Below are 21,781 nucleotides of genomic sequence, written 5' to 3' on the forward strand. Positions count from 1 at the left end.
TTCATTGGTTAGGCTGGAGATCCCATGAAACCTGGAAACATGGGTCCTCTATCCTACCCGGGGAAAACTTTTTGATAGGTCCAAACAAATTACTTTAGGAAACTAATTGGCAAGAATGGGCATGTTCTGGCTACTGAGCTATAAAAAGAACTGTATTGGGGAGAATCTCCCTTTTTGAACTAAAAAACAAATTCCTGAGGTGAATGCCTGCCCCTTCTTCTTTTCTGAAACTCATGAGTGAATAGCTGTCTCGTGACTATAATGTAACAAGCACAAGGATGAAAGCCAAAATGCTAAATGTGATGGAGCAGAAAGATAAAAAGACCTCCAACAACATCACTTATATGGTGAGAAAAAAAAAAACACAGCAACTATATACATCTGAACTTGTTTTTAATTACAAAAAAGAAATCTCTCGGTTTGGGGGGGGGGCAGGGCAATCTAAATTAGATTTTTCTCTCTCACCTTTAGCCAAAATCATCCCTAACTGATCCAGAGATGTTATAATTATTAAAATCCTATTTTATATAAAATAGCCAAAGAGAAGGTTTAAGTTACTTGTTTAAAATCTCTCAACAAGTAAATAATGGGTCCTGGACTTGAAACTCAGATGGACTAACTCCAAATCCTAAACTGTCTACCCTGGAGCCTCACTGTACAATGAAGGGGTTCCAGTGACTACCACGCAAGAGAAATGGAAGGAAGCCAGTAAGTGGGGGTCTGAGCTCCCTATCCCACATCAACTAGAATAATTCTTACTAACCTATTTTATAAATTAGACTTTCACATAACACATAATTTAAAGAAAGTGTTCTGTTGATTAAAAATATAGTTTAAAATAAAATAGCATTATGCCATGCAGTTTTCCTCTGTTACATAAGGCATTATAGATATAAAGAGTACGATACTTGATCTTTGTTTTTAGCACATTGTTACCTAGTTGAGGAGATAAGACATACACACATACCATGTTGAGGAGCAATGCAAGAGTTAAACTAAAGCTGTTTAAAGCAAAGGCTACTTTTGCTACAATATGTCTCTGAAAACTGTTATAAAGCAAATAATTATAAAATGATTCTTATTTTTCCCATAGGAATTATGTCATAAAAAGGGTTGTGCTCCTAACCAAAGATGTAGAATCCAATTAATTATAAATATAGCCAATAACAAGGCTCAAGAGCGAAATGTAACATCATTTGAAATAATAAAATTATGTCCCAACTCCTATAAAATGGGAATAAATATATTGAACACATTATAGCACATTTGGGCTTACTGTATAATCAAAGTAGTCATATAATATAAACATAAAAATCTACACCATAAATATGACCTAAAACTAACATGCTATCAACAATAAACCTAAAACATGCAATGAGTGATAATTGTATATGCTTCTTTGAGACTTTAGATGGAGTTTTACAGGATAATTTAAGTGCTCACTTCTCTTATAAGGGTGAAATATCCAAGGAAATTAGTACTTATGCGCTCCCTTATTTTGGATTGACTCCTGCAGCAAGCAGATGTATTCCAAAGATTCACTCGAAATATCATGGAAAATAATGACTGTTGTTCAGAGATCCACAATGGCAGGTTGTGGGATTTTTAATGCTGAAAAAATGTTTTAAATGTAAAAGTCTGCTATTGCTTTGGTTTATTCAAAGCTCCTCACAAGACTTCCACTTCTGCCTATGTGGATTAACTGCTACAGGGATTGGCCTCCTGTCATAAACAAATAGAAAACCAGAAATCCATACAAAGTGGTGGGTTTCAGGTATTGAACAGCAGACATCACAAGACTGTGGTACAGGAGAGAAGGAAAAGAAATGAGATGAGCCTTATAATTTCCCCAGGTTATTGCCTGGAAGCTGCTTCTAGGTTGCAATTCAGAGCAAGCAAACCCAAACAGAGCGAGCTGACTTGAGACCGAGATGGGAGTTTGGGGGCGCCAAGGAAGCTATGGTTTTCAGGCAACACATCAGAGAGGAAGCTTGAGACAGAAAGAGGAAGCGAGAGAACAGTAACAGAGGAAATCCCTTTGGTTGAGTTTGAATTCATGAATGCATGTAAGAAAACCATTGCAGGACAAGAAAAGAACCAGGAAGCAAGAGGCTAAACAATTTCTGGAAGCTAGACTGTGAACACAGTCTGTGTTCCAACCAGCCAGAGTGGACAGATCTAGTAATACCATTCAGTAAAGTACACAGAAGAATCACACTTTAGTAGTAACAGAGTTAAATTAACCTCAGAATGGGAAAGACTGATGGCAGGAGGAGAATGGGGTGACAAAAGATGAGATAGATGGTTGGATGGCACCACTGATTCAATGGACATGAGTTTGAGCAAACTCAGGGAGACAGTGAAGGACAAGGAAGCCTAGCGTGCTGCAGTTTATGGGGTTGCAAAGAGTCAGACACGACTTAGCAACTGAACAACAAGCCTCAGAATAAAGACTACTCTGAATCTAACAGAGCAAAACTTAAAAGAAATCCCTGAAAGGATCAAACTGATCTGCAAGTTACTTAACTGCATGCCAGAATGAAATCCAGCACTCTTTAAGGGAATATAACAAATATTCACGTCAAATATGTATAAAATATTCAAATATATGCTGATGCTCTAATGGTAAAAATTTATTTTGAAATATTACTAAATTGATAAGACTTGCTGTCATTATATTTTAATCAGTTAATGTTTATGACTAAAACAATTACTTCTACAATATGGGAGTCATTAAAAGGGTTCCTCAATTTTGAAATGGCCAAGAACCATGTGTTGGATGAAAGAATTTAGCCTAAAGAGTTTGAGATTCTTTCTGAAAGGTAACAAGCAATCACTGATGGTTTATAAAGGGGCTGACACCTGACAGCAGTGCTCTCACATCAAATTTTAGGTTAGATGATGTGAGATAGAAAAAAGTCAAATAGTTTGTTCTGAAGCCCAGGGACCAAAACTAAGTTGAATAATCATAAATCAATCACCCAGTTGTTAACTTGGCTGGCATACAGTTTTCTGTATCACTGAGTGACCAGATCACATATTGTACATCTGATAATTTGAGTTATGTGATGAGATAAGCCATCTGTTGATAGGTTATTATGGTATCTTTAGTAGACATCTGTAATTTTGTGTGATGTATGCTCAGTGCTCTTTCTTTTCGGGAATTGCCACATCTTCACTTGATTTGATTCTGGTGGAGCTGTTAATAATCCAGCCCCTCCCTTTCTAAGCTGATAATACCCATTCCCCTCACATACAATAATTGATTCAGTTTGGGCTCATGGTCCAAGAAGGATCAATAATCTTCCTTTCTTGGGAATAATATGGATGCCGTGTGAAGGAACGGATGACTTCTTCTCTAAGATTCTGAGCACTGAGATCCATGTGTGACCAGAGCTTCTAGGGAGTCTTAGAGATAAGGGAAAGAAATAAGAGGCAAGTAGAGTTGAGGAATGGAAACAGAGTTCTGCTAACAATATTTAATCTATTGTTTAATTAATCAGCAAGCATACATTGTTATGTGTTTGTTATGTACTTATGTGTTTAACACTGTTCCTGGCCTTGAGGGGGTGACAGTGAACAAGACCTCTAAACACATTCTAGGGAATTCTTGAGCTACTTGACAGGGTGGAATCTGAAGCTTCAGTTCAGTTCAGTTCAGTCGCTCAGTCGTGTCCGACTCTTTGTGACCCCATGGACTGTAGCACGCCAGGCCTCCCTGTCCATCACCAACTCCCAGAGTTGACTCAAACTCATGGCCATTGAGTCAGTGATGCCATCCAGCCATCTCATCCTCTGTCGTTCCCTTCTCCTCCCACCTTCAATCTTTCCCAGCATCAGGGTCTTTTTAAATGAGTCAGTTCTTTGCAGCAGGTGGCCAAAGTATGGGAGCTTTAGCTGAAGCCTAGTCTTAGTATTTTAGACTTTCCAGTTACATAAGCCAATTAATCTTCCTTTTTCACTTAAATTAGTTCACCTATGATTTCTGTCACTTGAAAGAGTTCAAACACACTCTTAATTCTGATTTTTAAAACTGAGAGGATCATTTAAAAAGAAGAGCCTGACTGAAGACAAGAACTTGGAATCCTCTCACTCAGTCTGGAGTAAAACTAATGAGCTAGACAAGCGCTTCTTCAACAGTGGTTCAGAGATCCCTGGGGGTTCCTGAGTGTTTTTCAGCGGATCCATAGGGTAAAACTATTTTTATAATCATATTAAATGTTATTTACCTTTTTCACTCTCATTCTCTCATGACTATGTAGTCGAGTTTTCCAGAAATTACATGACTTCTATTAAACCAGACTTTAAGAGATTTGCAAAATAATGTAAAACAATGCCACTCTTCTCAATATATTTGTTTTGGTTTTTGTAAAAATGGTTACTTTTCCTTAAACTATGTTATGTTTACTTGTAATGGATTTATTATTATTTGCAAATGAATTAATAGATAAAATTTTTAAAATTTCTGAGTTTAATAATAACACAATAAAGTCAACCTATTTAACCCACACAAACATTAATTTTTAAGACTCTCAAGTGATTCTGGGACAAAAATGTTTGAGACCTGCTAATCTAGACCAGTGCTGAACAGTTGGTGGGTTAATATATTTTGTGGTGAAACTGAGGAGCCATGGTGATACAGACTAGAAGAATGCCAACTCACTGGAGGTATGAATGTAATTTTAGTTCATGAGCATACATTTTTTCCTTTATCCTTATAGATGAAAAGTACTGGTTCACACTGGTTTGGCACAAAACAGACTACAATAATTGCCTCACTATTAATGGCACAGGCATATGTGTCTTGGAAGTAACCAGCCCTAGCAAAGACTGAGGAGATAAAGATGGTGCTAAGAAGCTTTCCTAAAGAAGCTATTCTCATTGACACTCTGAATGAAGGAGGAAGTATCCTGTCAACAAGCTAATGAAAGGTGAAAATGTTCAATCTATCCACATCTGTGGAGTTATCCAAATTGGTGATCATTGGCCATTATCTTGTGCTAAAGTGACTTCTCAATATCCAGAACCTTTGATTTGACAGGGACTGAGAAGAGCCACTGATGACAACAAGAATATCAAGTAAGGAAGTAGCAGGTGGTCTTTACCAGCTGAGCAGCAACAGAAGCCCTTTGGATATTACAGCTTTTATTAGCCTGAGTATTTTAATAAGATCTCTCTCACTTAAGTTTTGGCTTGTATTTCAAGGGGGTTCTCTCCACAAAGTTAAAATCACTGTCTATTCAGCCCCAACATTGTTTCATAGGCATGCTCCAGCTCCACAACAATCAAATCCATCCCTGTTCTTTCCCAATTTTGATCCTCCTTGCAGCTCTCTTAATGGCATCATCCTCTTTGTCACTGAGGTTCTCAACTTAGGGTGTTTGACTTCTCCTCCTCTCTTGCCAATCCTAACCACCCACTTTGTTCCAGCCACCCCTATTTGTGTTTTTCAATAAGTTGCTGGTTTCTACCAATTCTACCCAGTCTTTCATGGAGACTCCACAGCCCTGAATCATCTACTCCTGATTGGATCAATATGAATCTGCCTGTCAAAAAAAATAAAACTTCTCTGAAGAAGAACACTATCATCCAGAACTTCTGGCATTTCATAAAATGTTACCAGGAATAACAGGAAACAGAGCCAAAAGACCCAAAGCCAAGATAAAAAACAAAGAGAAAAACAGACCTTGAAGCCTGGTACTGGAGTAACCAAATACATACTTAAAAATGATTTTCTGAAGAATATATTTAAGAAAATCAACTAAATATAAAGAATTTCATCAGAGAACATGAATCTATGGAATAAGGATCAAGTGGAAATTATAGAAGTGAAAAATATAATATCTGAAATCAGTAATTCAATAGATGGACTTAACAGTACATTGGACACAGCAGAAGAGAGAATTAGTAAACTAGAAGAGAAGTCAGTAGAAAATAACCATATTGAATCACAGGGAGAAAAAAAAAGGATGGAAAATGCAAGAGTCAGAGAGACATATGAGACACAAAGAAAGGTGTAAAATAGATGAATTTGATGTCCCAGAAAGAGAGGAGAAAGAGGAAAGGACAGAGGCAATATCTGAAGAAAAAGAGATTTTCTTTTAAAAATTAACAAACAAATGTTTCTTTATAAGCCCCAAACAGAATAAATGTAAAACAAATTTATTCATATCATAATAAAGCTATTTAAAATCAAAGACAAAAAGACAATCTTCAAAATAGCTTGAGGAGTAAAATTATTGCTTCTAAGGAAGCATCAATAAAGCTGAAAATTGACTTTTCAACAGAAGCAATGAAGGCCAGAAGAGAACTGAATGATACACATAAAGCACAGAAAGGAAATAACTGTCAGCCGAGAATTATTTACCCAATGATTGCTGTCTTCAAAGATGAAGGTAAAATAAAGACACTTTCAGTCAAAACAGCTTAACAGTTTTTTTCCCAGCAGATCTTCACTAAGAGAAATATTAAGAGGAGCTCTTGAGGCAATAGAAAAATGGTCCCAGATAGAAGCTGAATAATGTAAGGAGCTGAAGATCATTGGAAAGAAAAAAATATTGTTATTTTGACACAGTAATACTGTCTTGAGAGATTTTAAATATATGTAGCAATAAAATATGTAACAAAAAAGGACAAAAGATAGGGCTGGAGTAAATGAAATTTAAATAATCTAAGGTCTTTGCCTTGTTTGGGAATGGTAAGCATACTAATTTAAGATATACCCTAGTGATCTCCAGGGTAACAATTAACAGCACAGTAAAATGATAATTGGGCTTCCCAGGTGACTCAATTGTAAAGAATCTGCCTGCCAATGCAGGAGAAATGGGTTCTATCCCTGGTCCAGAAGATCCCCTGGAGAAGGAAATGGCAACTCACTCTGGTATTGTTGCCTAGAAAAATCCCATGGACGGAGAGCCTGGCAGGCTCTAGTCCAAGGGGCTGCAAAGAGTCTAACATGACTTAGCCACTGAACAACAACAACAATATGATACATAATTAAGTACCTTCCCACAAAGGTCATTCTAGGCCAAGATGGCTTTACCAGTGAATTCTTGCAAATACTTAAATATGTGGTAAAACCAATTTCATATGAAGTCAGCAGCAAATAAAAATATTAAGGGAGACTTCCCATTTTGTTTTATAAGGTTAGCATAAGTTTGAAAACAGAAGCTTTGAAGGCTTACATAAAGTAAAAAGTATAGGCCATTCTCTCTCACGAACATAGATGTAAAAGTTCTAAATAAAATATTAGCAAAACAATATGAGTTACATATAAAGTAGATAATCCATCACAACAAATTGAGCTTATTCTAAGATATAAGGTTGGTTTAATTCTCAAAATTCAGTGTAATTCACTATGTTTTTATAGAAAAAATAATAAACATTCTATAAATGACTTGAGAGAATCAGAAAAAGAATTTGATACAGTTCATCACCCAATCATGATTAAAACCCTTAGCACATTAGATATAGAAGTCTGGCAGACTGTACTTTTAAAAAAAATGGCCACAGCCATATTGCATCCCTCCATGCTGTTCCAGAACTTGCAGGACTCTATGACTATCTTGTTAAATACAATAGAGTAGAAATGTTGCTGTGTGACTTTTGAGGCTAGACTATAAAAGGCAGTACAGTTTCCACTCTGACCTCTTGCAGGACACCTGCTATTGGAAACTCTTCACCATGCTACAAGAAAGTTCAAATTAGCCTGTATGGAGAGCCTGCATGGAGAAACCCAAGTAAAGAGGCCCCCAGCCAAGAGCTAGCATCGAACACCAGATGTGAGGGAACAAGCTTCCAAATGATTCCATCCCCTCAACTTCAAGTCTTCCAACTGAGGCCCCAGTACGTTGTGAAGCAGAGATAAACCTTCCTTACTGCTCTCTGTCTAAATTCTTGACTCTCAGAATCTAAGAGCATAATAAATGGTCATTTTTTTGGCAATAAGTTTTGGGATGCAACCATAGGAACTAGAACAGAAGGAATCTTCCTCAATGTGATGTAAGACATTTGTGAGAACTCTACAGCTAACGTGATATCTAATGAGATACTGAAAGCTTTCCTCTGACTTAAGGAATGAAACAATGATACTCATTATCACTACTTCAAATATACATTTTATTGGCTCTTTTAGCCAATATAATAAAGCAAGGAAAAGAAAAGAAATAACTAGAAAAGAAAAATAAAACTGTCAACTTTGACAGATAACAGGATAGAAAATCCAAAACAATCTATAAGCTTTTAGAATCAATATATAAATTTAGCATGATCTTTGGAGTGATACACAACAAAAATTATATTTTAAAAAACTAGTCATAAAACAAAAATAAAATTTTTAAACAACTTTTACAAAAGTATTTAAAGATCACGAAGGAATAAATCTAAAGAAATACTGGCAAGAACACAAGGAAAACTACAAAATATTACTGAGAGAAATTAAGGAAGACCTATGTAAATGGAAGGCTTTATCATGCAAATGGATTAGAAGACTCAATATTGTAAGCATATCAATTCTCCTCAAGTTAATCTATAAATTCAATGCAATCTCGATCACAATCTAAGCAGGTATTGTGTGTGCGTGTGTTTGTGTGTTTAAGATGATTCTAAAATGTATATGGAAATGTAAAAGGCTAAGCATGGCAAGAAGAACTACAGATGGAGGTTCGTGACATTGTACAGGAGGCAGTGATCTGAGGGAGAAGGTGAGAGTGGGACATTCTGAGAGAATAGCATTGAAACATGTATATTATCATATGTGAAACAGAACGCCATTCCAGGTTCGATGCATGAGACAAATGCTCAGGGCTGGGGCAATGGGATGACCCAGAGGGATGGGATGGGGAGGGAGGTGGGAGGGGGGTTCAGGATGGGGAACACATGTAAACCCATGGCTGATTCATGTCAATGTATGGCAAAATCTACTACAACATTGTAAAGTAATTAGCCCCCAACTAAAATAAACAAATTAATAATAATAATAAAAAAGACCATCTCAAAGAAAAAGAAAGGCAAAAATGGTTGTCTGAGGAGGCCTTACAAATAGCTGTGAAAAGAAGAGAGGCGAAAGGCAAAGGAGAAAAGGAAAGATATTTCCATCTGAATGTAGAGTTCCAAAGAATAGCAAGGAGAGATAAGAAAGCCTTCCTTAGCGATCAATGCAAAGAAATAGAGGAAAACATTAGAATGGGAAAGACTAGAGATCTCTTCAAGAAAATTAGAAATACCAAGGAAACATTTCAGGCAAACATGGGCACAATAAAGGACAGAAATGGTATGGAGCTAACAGAAGCAGAAGATATTAAGAAGAGGTGGCAAGAATACACAGAAGAACTATACAAAAAAGATCTTCATGACCCAGATAATCATGATGGTGTGATCACTCACCTAGAGCCAGACATCCTGGAATGTGAAGTCAAGTGGGCCTTAGGAAGCATCACTACGAACAAAGCTAGTGGAGGTGACGGAATTCCAGTTGAGCTATTTCAAATCCTAAAAGATGATGCTGTGAAAGTGCTGCACTCAATATGTTAGCAAACTTGGAAAACTTAGCAGTGGCCACAAGACTGGAAAAGGTCAGTTTTCATTCCAGTCCCAAAGAAAGGCAATGCCAAAGAATGCTCAAACTGCTGCACAGTTGCAATCATCTCACACACTAGCAAAGTGATGCTCAAAATTCTCCAAGCCAGGCTTCAATAGTACATGAACTATGAAATTCTAGATGTTCAAACTGGATTTAGAAAAGGCAGAGGAACCAGAGATCAAATTGCCAACATCTGTTGGATCATCGAAAAAGCGAGCGAGTTCCAGAAAAACATCTCCTTATGCTTTATTGACTATGCCAAAGCCTTTGACTGTGTGGATCACAATAAACTGTGGAAAATTCTTCAGGAGATAGGAATACCAGACCACCTGACCTGCCTTCTGAGAAATCTGTATGCAGGTCAAGAAGCAACAGTTAGAACTGGACATGGAACAACAGACTGGTTCCAAATAGGAAAAGGAGTCTGTCAAGGCTGTATATTGTCACCCTGCTTATTTAACTTATATGCAGAGTACATCAAGAGAAATTCTGGGCTGGAGGAAGCACAAGCTGGAATCAAGATTGCCAGGAGAAATATCAATAACCTCAGATATGCAGATGACACCACCCTTATGGCAGAAAGTGAAGAAGAACTAAAGAGCTTCTTGATGAAAGTGAAAGAGGAGAGTGAAAAAGTTGGCTTAAAGCTCAACATTCAGAAAACTAAGATCATGGCATCTGGTCCCATCACTTCATGGCAAATAGATGGGGAAACGATGGAAACAGTGACAGACTGTATTTTTTTGGGCTCCAAAATCACTGCAGATGGTGACTGCAGCCATGAAATTAAAAGACGCTTGCTCCTTGAAAGAAAAGTTATGACCAATCTAGACAGCATATTAAAAAGCAGAGACATTACTTTGGCAACTAGACCTTTGTTGTGAGAGTTGGACTATAAAGAAAGCTGAGTGCCGAAGAACTGATGCTTTTGAACTGTGGTGTTGGAGAAGACTCTTGGAGGGTCCCTTGGACTGCAAGGAGATCCAACTAGTCCATCCTAAAGGAAATCAGTCCTGAATATTCATCGGAAAGACTGATGCTGAAGCTGAAACTCCAATACTTTTGCCACCTGATGCGAAGAACTGACTCATTTGAAAATACTTTGATGCTGGGAAAGCTTGAAGGCAGGAGGAGAAGGGGACAACAGAGGAGGAGATGGCTAGATGGCATCACCAACTCAATGGACATGAGTCTGAGTAAACTCTGGGAGTTGGTGATGGATAGGGCGGACACGACTGAAGCGATTTAGCAGCAGCAGCAGCCGCAGGGAGGCCTGGCGTGCTGCGGTTCATGGAGTCGCAAAGAGTTAGACATGACTGAGCAACTGAACTGAACTGAAGCATGGCAAAGACAATCTTGAAGAAGAACAAAGTTGGAGCACTTAGAATACCATATATCAAGACATATTTTATAAAGCTACATAAATGAAAATGAAGTGGTCCTGACACAAAGATGGACACATAGCTACCAACTGAATAGAAGAGGGTTCAGGAACAAACCTATATTTATTATCCCCTGATTTATAACAAAGATGCCATTGAAACGCAATGACAAGAAGATAATCTTTTCCACAAATAGTGCTGGGTTAATGGACTATGAAAAAGCAAGTTTGCAACTCTACTTCATGCCATATATAAAAATCCACTTAAATAAATTATAATCCTAAATATGAAAGGCAAAACAATACAGCTTCTAGAAGATAACACAGGAGAATATGTTTGACATTGGCATAGGTAAAGTCTTAAATAGGACCTAAAAAGCACTAATCATAATTCCAAATTGGTAAGTGGGAGTTCACAAAAACTTAAGATTTCTTCTCATTAGAAGACATTGTTAACTAATTGGAAAGGCAAGTCACGAACTGGGAGAAAATAGGAGCAATATCCATAATGTATACATCTTAAAAAGGACTTCTGTTCAAAATATAGAAGGAACTCCTAATATAAATAAGAAAACAAAAATCTACAGTCTAATAACATCGAAAAGAGCAAAAGATTGGCAGAGGTTCAATAAGCATATGAAAAGCATCAAAGAAATGCAAATTTAAACAACAATGAAATATTACTTTGCCCAGCAGAATGGCTAAGGACAAACAGAACAGAACAAAACAAACAAAAACCAGACCCTACCAAGTTGAGAATATGGAGCAGCTGGAAGTCTCATATATTGCTGGAGGGAGTGTAAATTGGTATCACGACTTTGGCAAAATGCTTAGCAATATCTTCTAAGGCTAAACTAATACATGCTTTTGACCCTCCTAAGTAAATATCCAAAATGAAATGTATACATATGTGCAATTAAAGCCATGTACACGTACAATCTAATTCACTGGATAAACTGGTATACATTTATAAAATGGAATATTATTACACAATGAAAATTGAATTAGTACATACAACTAAATGGAAACAACTCATAGACAAAAAAGTTACTATTATTCATATGCTCATTCATATAAAGTTATATATATTTTAAAAGCAGGAAAACCTAATCTATAGGGAAATAAGCCTAAATAATGATTACTTTTAAGAAATCTGTAATGACTAGAAGAGGCATAAGGAGGCTTCTCATATGCTGAGAAATGTGTGGTGGTTATATGAATAATTTCATTTTGTAAAAATTCATACATTGATATATGGATTTTAGTGTATGTATATCATATTTCATTTAAAATATTCAGAGAATAAAAGGAAGAAAAAACATATGTGGTAGCTGGGAATGCTGATGGCAACATTGATGACTTTCTGTTCTGCAGAAGAACTGCGTTTCTTTTCCCAAATGCCCAAGGAGTGGGCACCACACAAGCCTCATGTACAGAGTTTCAGTTACCACTGTGTAACTAACTCTGCAACAGCAATACTTGAATATTTTGCCTCTGGGGGAAAAAAAAATTTGTGAACTCAGGAATACGCTCTCTTTCACAAGATGGCATCGCAGCATAGAAACTTACTCCTGAATTCATTTCTTATTCTGTTGGATTTGGGGAAGTTCAGTTTAGGCTGGTCTTCTAGAGGAATAAAAGTCAGTCAGGGCAGGAGGAGAAAGATGGGTGTGGGGAGGGGTGATTCATCAGATCAAGTTGAAAGGCAAAGACAGAGGAGCCCAAAAGCCTGAACTAATTATCTACTCAAAGTGCTCTGCCAGTCGGGCCTGTCTGCCACTCCTGCCACTTGTCAGGGCCCAGGATTTGGCGTCACTTTGAAGGGAGACTTTAGGGGACCCTTGAAGTTCCTGTAGAAGAAGCTGCCTCGGCTCCTCTGTCTAATCTGATATCCTCTCCCATCTCCCCCACTCAGCATCAACCCTGCCTCCAACTGTTCAGCTCGCCTTCTGGAGCAGCAGTGAGGGAGGTGAGTGCAGAGCAAACAGTGGGCCAAGCAGCCGGCAGGTGAGCCGCCGGTCCTGGAGGAATCCTTTCCTTGCTGAACAAGAGGCACATTTCAGAGGACCACAGGGCCATGGGGAGTCCAAAGGCAACTATGAAAGAGGACAGCTTTCCTTTCTGAATGTCTCCTTGTGCTCCACGTGATCTCAGCTCACACCTTTGCCATTTGACTGATGAGGAAATAGGCTCAGAGAGGTGAAAGGCCCTGCCCAAGGCCGCATTCTTTGTAGGTGGTAGAATCTGCTTTTCCTTCCAGCTTATCCCAGATGCCCTCCCTACTCTTCAGGGCTTCCCTCCTTCAAGCCCTCACCCTGGTGAACATTCGGGGCGTCTCAGGTTAGCTGCATGAGATGACATCCCAGAGGGCACCAGAGGGAGGCAGATGTCACCATCCTCATTCCCTCCCATTAGCGAGTGGCCGAATCCTGGCTGGCTCTGTGGAGATACTGGCAACCCCTGAGGCCAGTTTCCACTTGGCCCTGGCCTCTCAGTTAAAGGTTTGAAAATTCTGGCTGAAAATTTAAGACAGCCGAGAGCACAGCTGGCTCCCACTGAGTAAAGAGCACTGAGCCCCCGATAAAGGCTCATTCATCTCCAGGAGCTTCATGCTTGAAAGACTCTGTGAGCCTGAAGAGAAACTGTGCAAACTGACATCACAATAAACAGAGAAAGCATGTCTATAAAATCCCAAACAGGTGGCAACGTGACTGGTGACATCAAGTTCCACAACTGCAATGAAAGGGGAGTCTCAGTTGTGCCATGTAGGGTAACTTCAGACAGACAGGGTGGGGACAGTGGACCAGAGATCCCAGGGAGCTGCAAGCCCACCAGCACTTGCTCTGGGAGGAAATGGTCACGAGACCCCCCGGGGATGATCTACTAATTTATGATGCTGACACCAATGGGATTTGTTATTCACTTTCTTAACTAACCTGAGGTTCAGATTCATGTCTTTAGTTGCCAACTCAATTGCTGCCCTCTTCTCTCCATTCATCTATCCATCCATCTGACATATAATGAGCACACAATAGGTTCTAAGCTTTGAAAACAAAACAAAAAAGACCTGATTTCTGGCCTTGATGATCCCATAATATTGCAGAAGTGACAGACATAAAATAACCACAATCTTTTTAAAATACCAGCAGTTTTTCCCTACATTTATAAAAAAAATAATTGTAGGAAAGATACATTGTAGAAAAAAATGGAAAATATCTGGAAGTATCCAGGAGGAAATAAAAACCACACTTAATCCCACTATAGAGAAATGACTAATGCACTTATTAAGGGATATAGCTCATGGGCCTTCCCAGAGGGCACTAGTGGTAAAGAATTTGTCTGCCAATGCAGAAGTTTGATCCCTGGGTCAGGAAAACCCCTGGAGGAGGGCATGGCAACCCACTCCAGTATTCCTGCCTGGAGAATCTTATGGACAGAGGAGTCTGGCGGGCTACATAGTGTTGCAAAGCGTCAGACATGACTGAAGCGACTTAGCACACATGAATGCACATATAGCTCATGACCAAGGCCATGGTGGAAGAGGCAGAAAGTGGAGAGGAGCACAGAAGAGAAAGGGAGTTGGCAGCCCAGGCAGTCAGGAGGGCTTTTCAGGTAGAGGAGGGGGTGCTTCCCTGAGGGGGAGTACAGCAAGGGGGGGGGGAAACATGGTGTGGGCTGGGATTCAGCGTATGCGTAGGCACTCAGGGAAAAGAGGTGAGAAGAGACAAGAGACAGGTCAGATAGGCTGCAAAAGAGCCCCTCCTCCAGAAAGAACTTGGATCTCATCCTCAGCCTTTTTCACTGTAGTTTTAGATGCAGAAATTAGTTGAGATGCATTGCTAGTAATTCCTTAATAATGATTCCTCAGATACTGACTGACAAGCCTTTTTACAGTTGTTTTTCATTAGAAGCAGTCACTGTGCACCACACTCTGACTCACTTGTATTCTCATCAGTTTCAAGAGTGGATGGGAAACGGATAGAGCAGAGCTGGGATGGTGCCCCACCCCATTCCCCTGGAAATGAGCATCAGCATCATAGTTCTGCCCCCTTGATAACTGTCTCCTTTCTCTCCCCCTCCTGCCCTGAGCAAGTTCTGTGAGGGTGGACTCCATATCAGTCTTATCATTTGCTATATCCCCAGCCCCTAGCACATTTCATTCATTCATTTAATGCTTTAATAAGTATTTATTGAATGTCTACTCTGCATTGGACAACCAACTCACTTCACTCTGCTGAACATGCTTCCCAGACTCATGGGGTTTAAAGTTTAGTTGGGTAGGGAGGGGCAGCTTTTAAGTGAATAAACACACCAATAAATGTTTCACTACAAATAGTGACAAGTTCTATCGAGGAACAGCACAGGGGTTCTGCATGGGAGGAATAATTAGACTGGGAGCAATGAAGAAATCAGTGAGGAAATTACACTTCACTTGGTTCCTAAAGGGACTGGAATATACTAGGCATCAAATAATTATATACTGAAGAGAAGTCAAAATCTGCATATGCCAATAGATGTGTGTCCTGTATGAAGTCTGTCTCTATCCAAACCTGGCTGCTGTGGCCAGCAGCTGAATGGCTTGCAGAGTGCCAGTGGCACAGTCAGATGTGTGTTTTAAAAAGATGACAGCTACTTCTGTTGGACCTTAGCTCTTTTTTTTTTTGTAATAACTGGGAACAGGCCTAGATGATTCCTAAGAATTCTACTTCTCCTATTCCAGAATCCTTGACTGATCAGTCAACAACTATCTCGCCCTTAGGCAAACTTGGCAGGGGAGTGAGGTTATCTTAGTCTTCTGTCATCCCTCTCCCACCCAATCTTCTTCTCAATCGCTTTTCTTAATTGTCCTTGAGCAACTCCAATGGGCTTCTTAATATTCTCTTATCAAAACTGCCTTCATAAAGTGAAATCAAAGAATGATATAAATGCCTAACAAGGCTTAGTGCATTATTATCTCCCCAATTCACAATGACAAATTCTGAAGGCAAATAATGGAATGTTAATAATGGAATTCCAGCCACATGGAGGGACCCCAGATGGCTGTTCTGGGTCCTGCACTATACCTTCAGGGACTTGATTGGGTCATGGGGAGGTGGGATTTCCATTTACCATTTCGTGGGTGGAGGATGCAGTATAGAGTGGGACATCAGGCTAGAAAGGCTGTGGATCTACAGGAAGAGGTGTGCCATCAGACAGAGCTGAGCTGAGCAGTGCTGGCTGGGTTAGGTTTGGGTAACTGAAGAGGAATAGGGAGATGACGCCTGGCATAGAAGGTCTGAATAATTTACACAGATCAGAATGAACCAGGGGGCCTGGAAATTATATGCCCATATCAACATGCTTGGGCTTCTCTGATGTCTCAGTTGTAAAGAATCGGCCTGCCAATGCAGGAGATGCAGGTTCAATTCCTGAGTCGAGAAGATCCCCTGGAGGAGGAAATGACAACTCATTCCAGTATTCTTGCCTGGGAAATTCCATGGACAGAGAAGCTTCATGGGCTATGGTCCATGGGGTCGCAAAAGGGTCAAACACAACTGAGAGACTAAACAAAAATCAATATGCTTAGTATCACCTTATCCCACAGGCCAGAGGCGCACCATGCAACATATAGAAAGCTGCTCTATTACTTACCAGCTGTGTGGTCTGGGACACAATATTCACATTTCTGAGTGTTATAAAGTAAACTACAATACTTGCCTCTCTAGTTGTGGTGAGGCTTTAAGAGGGAAACTATTAAATTGCCTAGGAGAGTGCCCAGTACACAATGCGTATTCAATTGATGTTTGATATTTTCCTTCCCAGCTAAGGGCTTCCCTGGTGGCTCAGCTGATAAAGAATCCGCCTGCAATGTGGGAGACCTGGGTTTGATCCCTGGGTTGGGAAGATCCCCTGGAGAAGCAACTGGCAACCCACTCCAGTATTCTCATCTGGAGAATTCCATGGACTGTATATTCTATGGGGTCACAGAGTCGGACACAACTGAGCGACTTTCACTTCACTTCATTTCTCTTCCCAGCGAAGCAAGTCACTAAGTTCCCACCCTCAGGTTCAGGCTGCTTCATCAGAGACATTATATGATTCTTAATAAAGTAGAATAGTTTCCAGATTCTGAAGGCCATAGACAAAAGGGGATAAAATCTTGAAATTTCCAGCTCTTCTTGCTCTGGGAGACAGTGGTTCAGAGGGTAATAGATGCTACCAGCAGGGATGGCAAACATTGGGAGTGTGGAGAGATGCAAAGGAAAGCGGGGTCCCAGTGTGGTGAGGGGCACTGAGAAAGGCGGGGACTTCAGAGGGGGTCTGGATGACTTAGGGCAGAGTGCTCACCCAGCCAGCACGAGGTCAGTGGTCAGGAAATGTGAGCTGCTTCTGAGTGTGACTTAGAATCTGACAGCTTGGGTTCTCACTTGGAGGTGCTGTGTGGGAGCATATAGGCGAGGCGAGTCAAGATCTTTTGCCAGCAGATAACACGATTTAAACAAAAAGAAAAAAGGCTATTTTCCCAAGTCTCAGCTCAATACTGATAAGCTGTGCAAAGCACTGCCCCACGTGGTATATGCTTTTCCATCCATCAGAAATGAAGAGACTGCCTTGCTTTCAGCTTCCGAGAGCTCCTCCTAGGCTCCCTGCTTTTGGCTCCCGGTCAAATAAATAGAAATATGAATAGTAACAAAATCACAAATATGAATATAAACATACATGTGAACATAAATATGTTCATACATATAAAACACGATCATATAAATAAATGTGGTCTACCTTTCCCTTCTGTAACTTCCTTTTAGGGTCGATCAACAAACCATCCTGTTCTGTGGACATGACTATCACGACCTTATCTTGTATAAAGGGCACTGTAGCCTCAAACAGCCCTCACATCCATTGTCTGCCTGGAGTCACACAAGTTCCTTCCAAGAAAGGTGGGAGGGTGCTGTCTTCCGCATATGCACCTGGAAACAGCTGGGGCAGATGGAGGACTTATTTCCCTGATGGTCGCTGCTTTCTTTCCATTACTCCTTACTGTGTGCTTTTGTAGGAGAGCTTTGAAGTAAAGGACTTCTGTGCTCTCCAGGCTTCTACAGACCAACAAGCAGCAAGTTCAGATGGAGGACTTATTTCCCTGATGGTCGCTGCTTCTTTCCATTACTCCTTACTGTGTGCTTTTGTAGGAGAGCTTTGAAGTAAAGGACTTCTGTGCTCTCCAGGCTTCTACAGACCAACAAGCAGCAAGTTTTTTGCATATGCAAATCAACCCACACAACCAGGTTACTTAGGGGAAAGTTTGCACCCTGAGCTTTCTAGGCTCCAGGCCTGCCTGAGAGTGCTGTAGGATTTGAGGTTGCAAGCATAGGTTTCTGGGAGCCTAGCTTGGTCACCAAGACATAGGAGGGAGCTAATGAGAAGGCCAGGGGTTGCTTGAACACATGGATCTGAAACTCACTTTTTATCCATGTGGTGATTTTGGAATTAATTAAATATCCCATTTTACCAAAGCTTCAGGGTGTTTTTGCTCTAGATAGTTTCTTTTCTCTTAACTAAATTGAGGCTCATAAATGAGAAATACAGTGCATGAAATCTCTGGATGTCACACCATAAATCTCAGGCATGCGGCTTTGCAAATCTCCTTTAGGATAAATTGTAGCAATAAAGTATTTGCATTTTTTTTCCATGTATCACTGGGTGAAGGGAGCTGAGCCTTTCCCAGTCATGGACACTTAGATTGCAGACCACAGGGTAAAACAGGGTGCCATGAGGCAGCTTGACCCCTGGGACTGTGTGCCCCAGGGGTTGCTGGTTCTCTGTCCTTCTGCCATCACCAAGAGACATGAGTAATTCTGTTCTGGAAGTGACCTTGGGAGAAGTTAGGAAAATGTAGGGAAGAGAATTCATTAAACTCAGGGGTGGAAAGCACAAGTTTAGACCAGGAAAATGAGCATGCGATTCTTGGAGTCTGGTATACCAGACCTAAAATATACTAGACAAAGCACCAGAATTTATTAAGTTTTTCTTTTTTCATTCCTTTCAACCTATGACTCACTGTTGTATTCATTCAATTAAATGCTAAAAATCAGCTTAAAAAAAATGAACAAACTCCCTATATATCAACACAGAAAATTTCCCCAATGTGGAGTGAAGAAATACAAGTTCTGAAAGACATATATAGTGTCATCAGAACAGAATATGCATTGACTTTGGACTTTTCATATGTAGAAAAAGTACCAAGTCACACATGGACTAACACCTAGCAACTTCAGGAGAGTGATGGGGGAGGTAAAATGAGAGTGGAGTGATGCTTTATCACTTAAAAAGGGGGAGAAAAGTAAATAGGCCAAAATGTTAATATCCATTTTAAGCAGTGGGTACACGGGTGTTTGTTATATTATTTTCTGTATTTCTGTAATATTTCATAATTAAAAGCAAAGTTTATTTTAAAAAAGAATAACAGGTATATTGCTTCCATTTGGAGAGATGCTGAAATGGTATCCTGTTGCTTTAATTTGAATTCCCTGAGGTTGAGCATAGTTTGATGGGTTTACTGACCATCCTACTTCTATTTTGTGAACTGCCTATTCATATTCTTATTTTTCTTTTATTTTTCTATTGTGCTTTTTATTCTTGACCTAGAAAAACTTGTCTAACAACTCCTTAAATAGATATATTGTAAGTATTTTCAGAGTTGGTTGAGTTGTATGGGACTGTTTATCTCTGAACTCAGTGGTTCCAAGTTGCTTGTTTATATTTCTTGTCTCTGCTTTTTGTTGTCCCCCTGCCCCAGGGATATGTTGACCTTTCTTGCTGTTGTCTGTCAATCTACTCACTTACTTCACACACCAGCCTAGAGGAGAGGTCAGTCAGACACAGGGAAGGAAGCAGAACTGGGGGTCGCTAGGTCAGCTAGAGCACGACAGGCAGGTCAACACATAGGTGATGCTAAAGTGGGCACCGAGGAAGGTCCAAGAAAAGCCAGTTATCATCTGGGAAGCTGGACAAGGTATCCTAAGCCAGTGCTTCCCCATGTGCATATGAATCTCCTAGAGACATTGTTAGAATGCAGATTGCAATTTGGCAGGTCTGGGTGAGGCCTGAGATTCTGCATTTCTAATGAACTCCCAGGAGATGCTTTGCTGCTGATGAGCAAGGATCACACATTGATCGAAATCTTAAACCAGGAAAAAGACTGAGTGTGGTCCTTTGAGTTACTGCATGGAGCAACTGAGTGTATTCTTCTACTGGGAGTTGTGTCTGAGGATGGGTATCAGATTTAGGGAAAGAAAATATTAGAGATTATTCTAGAACAGCTGGTGAGGAAATAGCTGCTTATGGAGGTTCAGTGACGCATCCAAGCCCACATAACTTGTTATGGGTAGAGTGGGACTAGAATTTGGATTTCTGACCTGTAGTTCATCGCTTTAACTATTTTACCATTTCATCATTTTCATCTTAGTAAGAAAACAAACTCAACAGTAAGAACTCATTAACTTGCCAGTATATTGGGCTTTAAGGAACTCTCCTGTGGACAAACCCAGATTAAAAATAAAAGAGCAATGGGGAAGGGAAAAATTGTTTTTCAATCTTTATCATAGGATTCCTATAAACTGCAAGCTCCTATAATAAACTTTGCTTATAATTTGATTTTACTAGAATCAATTTATGTGTGCTATTTTATCAACATACATAAATAAAGGCCCATCTTAACTGATTCTGTGCCTGCCAGACCCCAGGTCCCTGTCTTTCTTTAGTTTTCTACAGTCTCTGATTTTGGCAAAGCTACTTTTTTAGGCTTCAATTTCTTCAATGATGTTGGACTCATTGTCTCTAAGTCTTTTCATTTTTAATAATTTTGAGTCTAAAGTTTTCTTCTTTGTATATTTCAAATACAGTTTTTTGGGACTCCTCTCTGCAGCTGTCATTTTTCTCTTTACATGGTTCATAGCTTTCCTGCCCAGAAAAGTGATAAGTAAAAGGAAAGACTATTGATACAGTGGTTAGTTTATATTCAGGAAAGAGGGTCAAGGTACTATTTAAAACCCAGAAACAGAATGACTTATGCATTGATTTTCAAAGGCTCTTAAACCTCAGTTCTCACACACACGCAAAAAAAAGTAATTAATTGCCCCACACACTATTTGCCTTAGAAGAAAGAATATGGTCAGTTCAGTGGGCCTGTTAGAAAGCCTAATTAAGCCAACTGTGCCTTACCCTCTCTATCAATGACCACAGATCTCAAATGGACAAACCATAAACCTTTAGTGTAACCCCTGGGTGAATTCTAACCAGTCATTACCTTTTTCCCCTGAGACAGTTCTGGTATAAGACCAATATTAGAAATGAAAACTCCATTAGTGTTGGAATCATAAGGCTCTCTCTGGGCTTGGAAAGGTATTGCTAGGGGTGACAGTTCAGTTGCTCAGTCGTGTCCGACTCTTTGTGACCCCATGAACCACAGCACACCAGGCCTCTATGTCCATCACCAACTCCCTGAGTCCACCCAAACCCATGTCCATCGAGTCGATGATGCCATCCAGCCATCTCATCCTCTGTTGTCCCCTTCTCCTCCTGCCCTCAATCTTTGCCAGCATCAGGGTCTTTTCCAGTGAGTCAGCTCTTCGCATGAGGTGGCCAAAGTACTGGACTTTCAGCTTCAACATCGGTCCTTCTAATGAACACCCAGGATTGATCTCCCTTAGGATGGACTGGCTGGATCTTCTTGCAGTCCAAGGAACTCTCAAGAGTCTTCTCCAACACCACAGTTCAAAAGCATCAATTCTTCGGCGCTCAGCTTTCTTTATAGTCCAACTCTCACATCCATACGTGACTACTGG

The 21,781-nt window shown here is 39.9% G+C and overlaps 1 protein-coding gene and 1 long non-coding RNA gene across 2 annotated transcripts in view; one reads left to right on the plus strand and one right to left on the minus strand.

Moving 5' to 3' along the window:
- Positions 1 to 21,781, minus strand: part of ALK (ALK receptor tyrosine kinase) — a 759,079-nt gene that overhangs the window by 270,527 nt on the left and 466,771 nt on the right. The gene's annotated exons all lie outside the window — the stretch shown is intronic.
- On the plus strand, positions 8,015 to 13,657 carry LOC145545207 (uncharacterized). The gene is made up of 2 exons (XR_014081944.1): positions 8,015 to 8,498; positions 12,877 to 13,657. It is a non-coding gene; the product is annotated as an uncharacterized LOC145545207 (long non-coding RNA).

This window comes from Giraffa tippelskirchi, chromosome 4, assembly GCF_054371585.1.
Source record: "Giraffa tippelskirchi isolate mGirTip1 chromosome 4, T2T-mGirTip1v1.2.pri, whole genome shotgun sequence".
Lineage (NCBI taxonomy): Eukaryota > Metazoa > Chordata > Mammalia > Artiodactyla > Giraffidae > Giraffa > Giraffa tippelskirchi.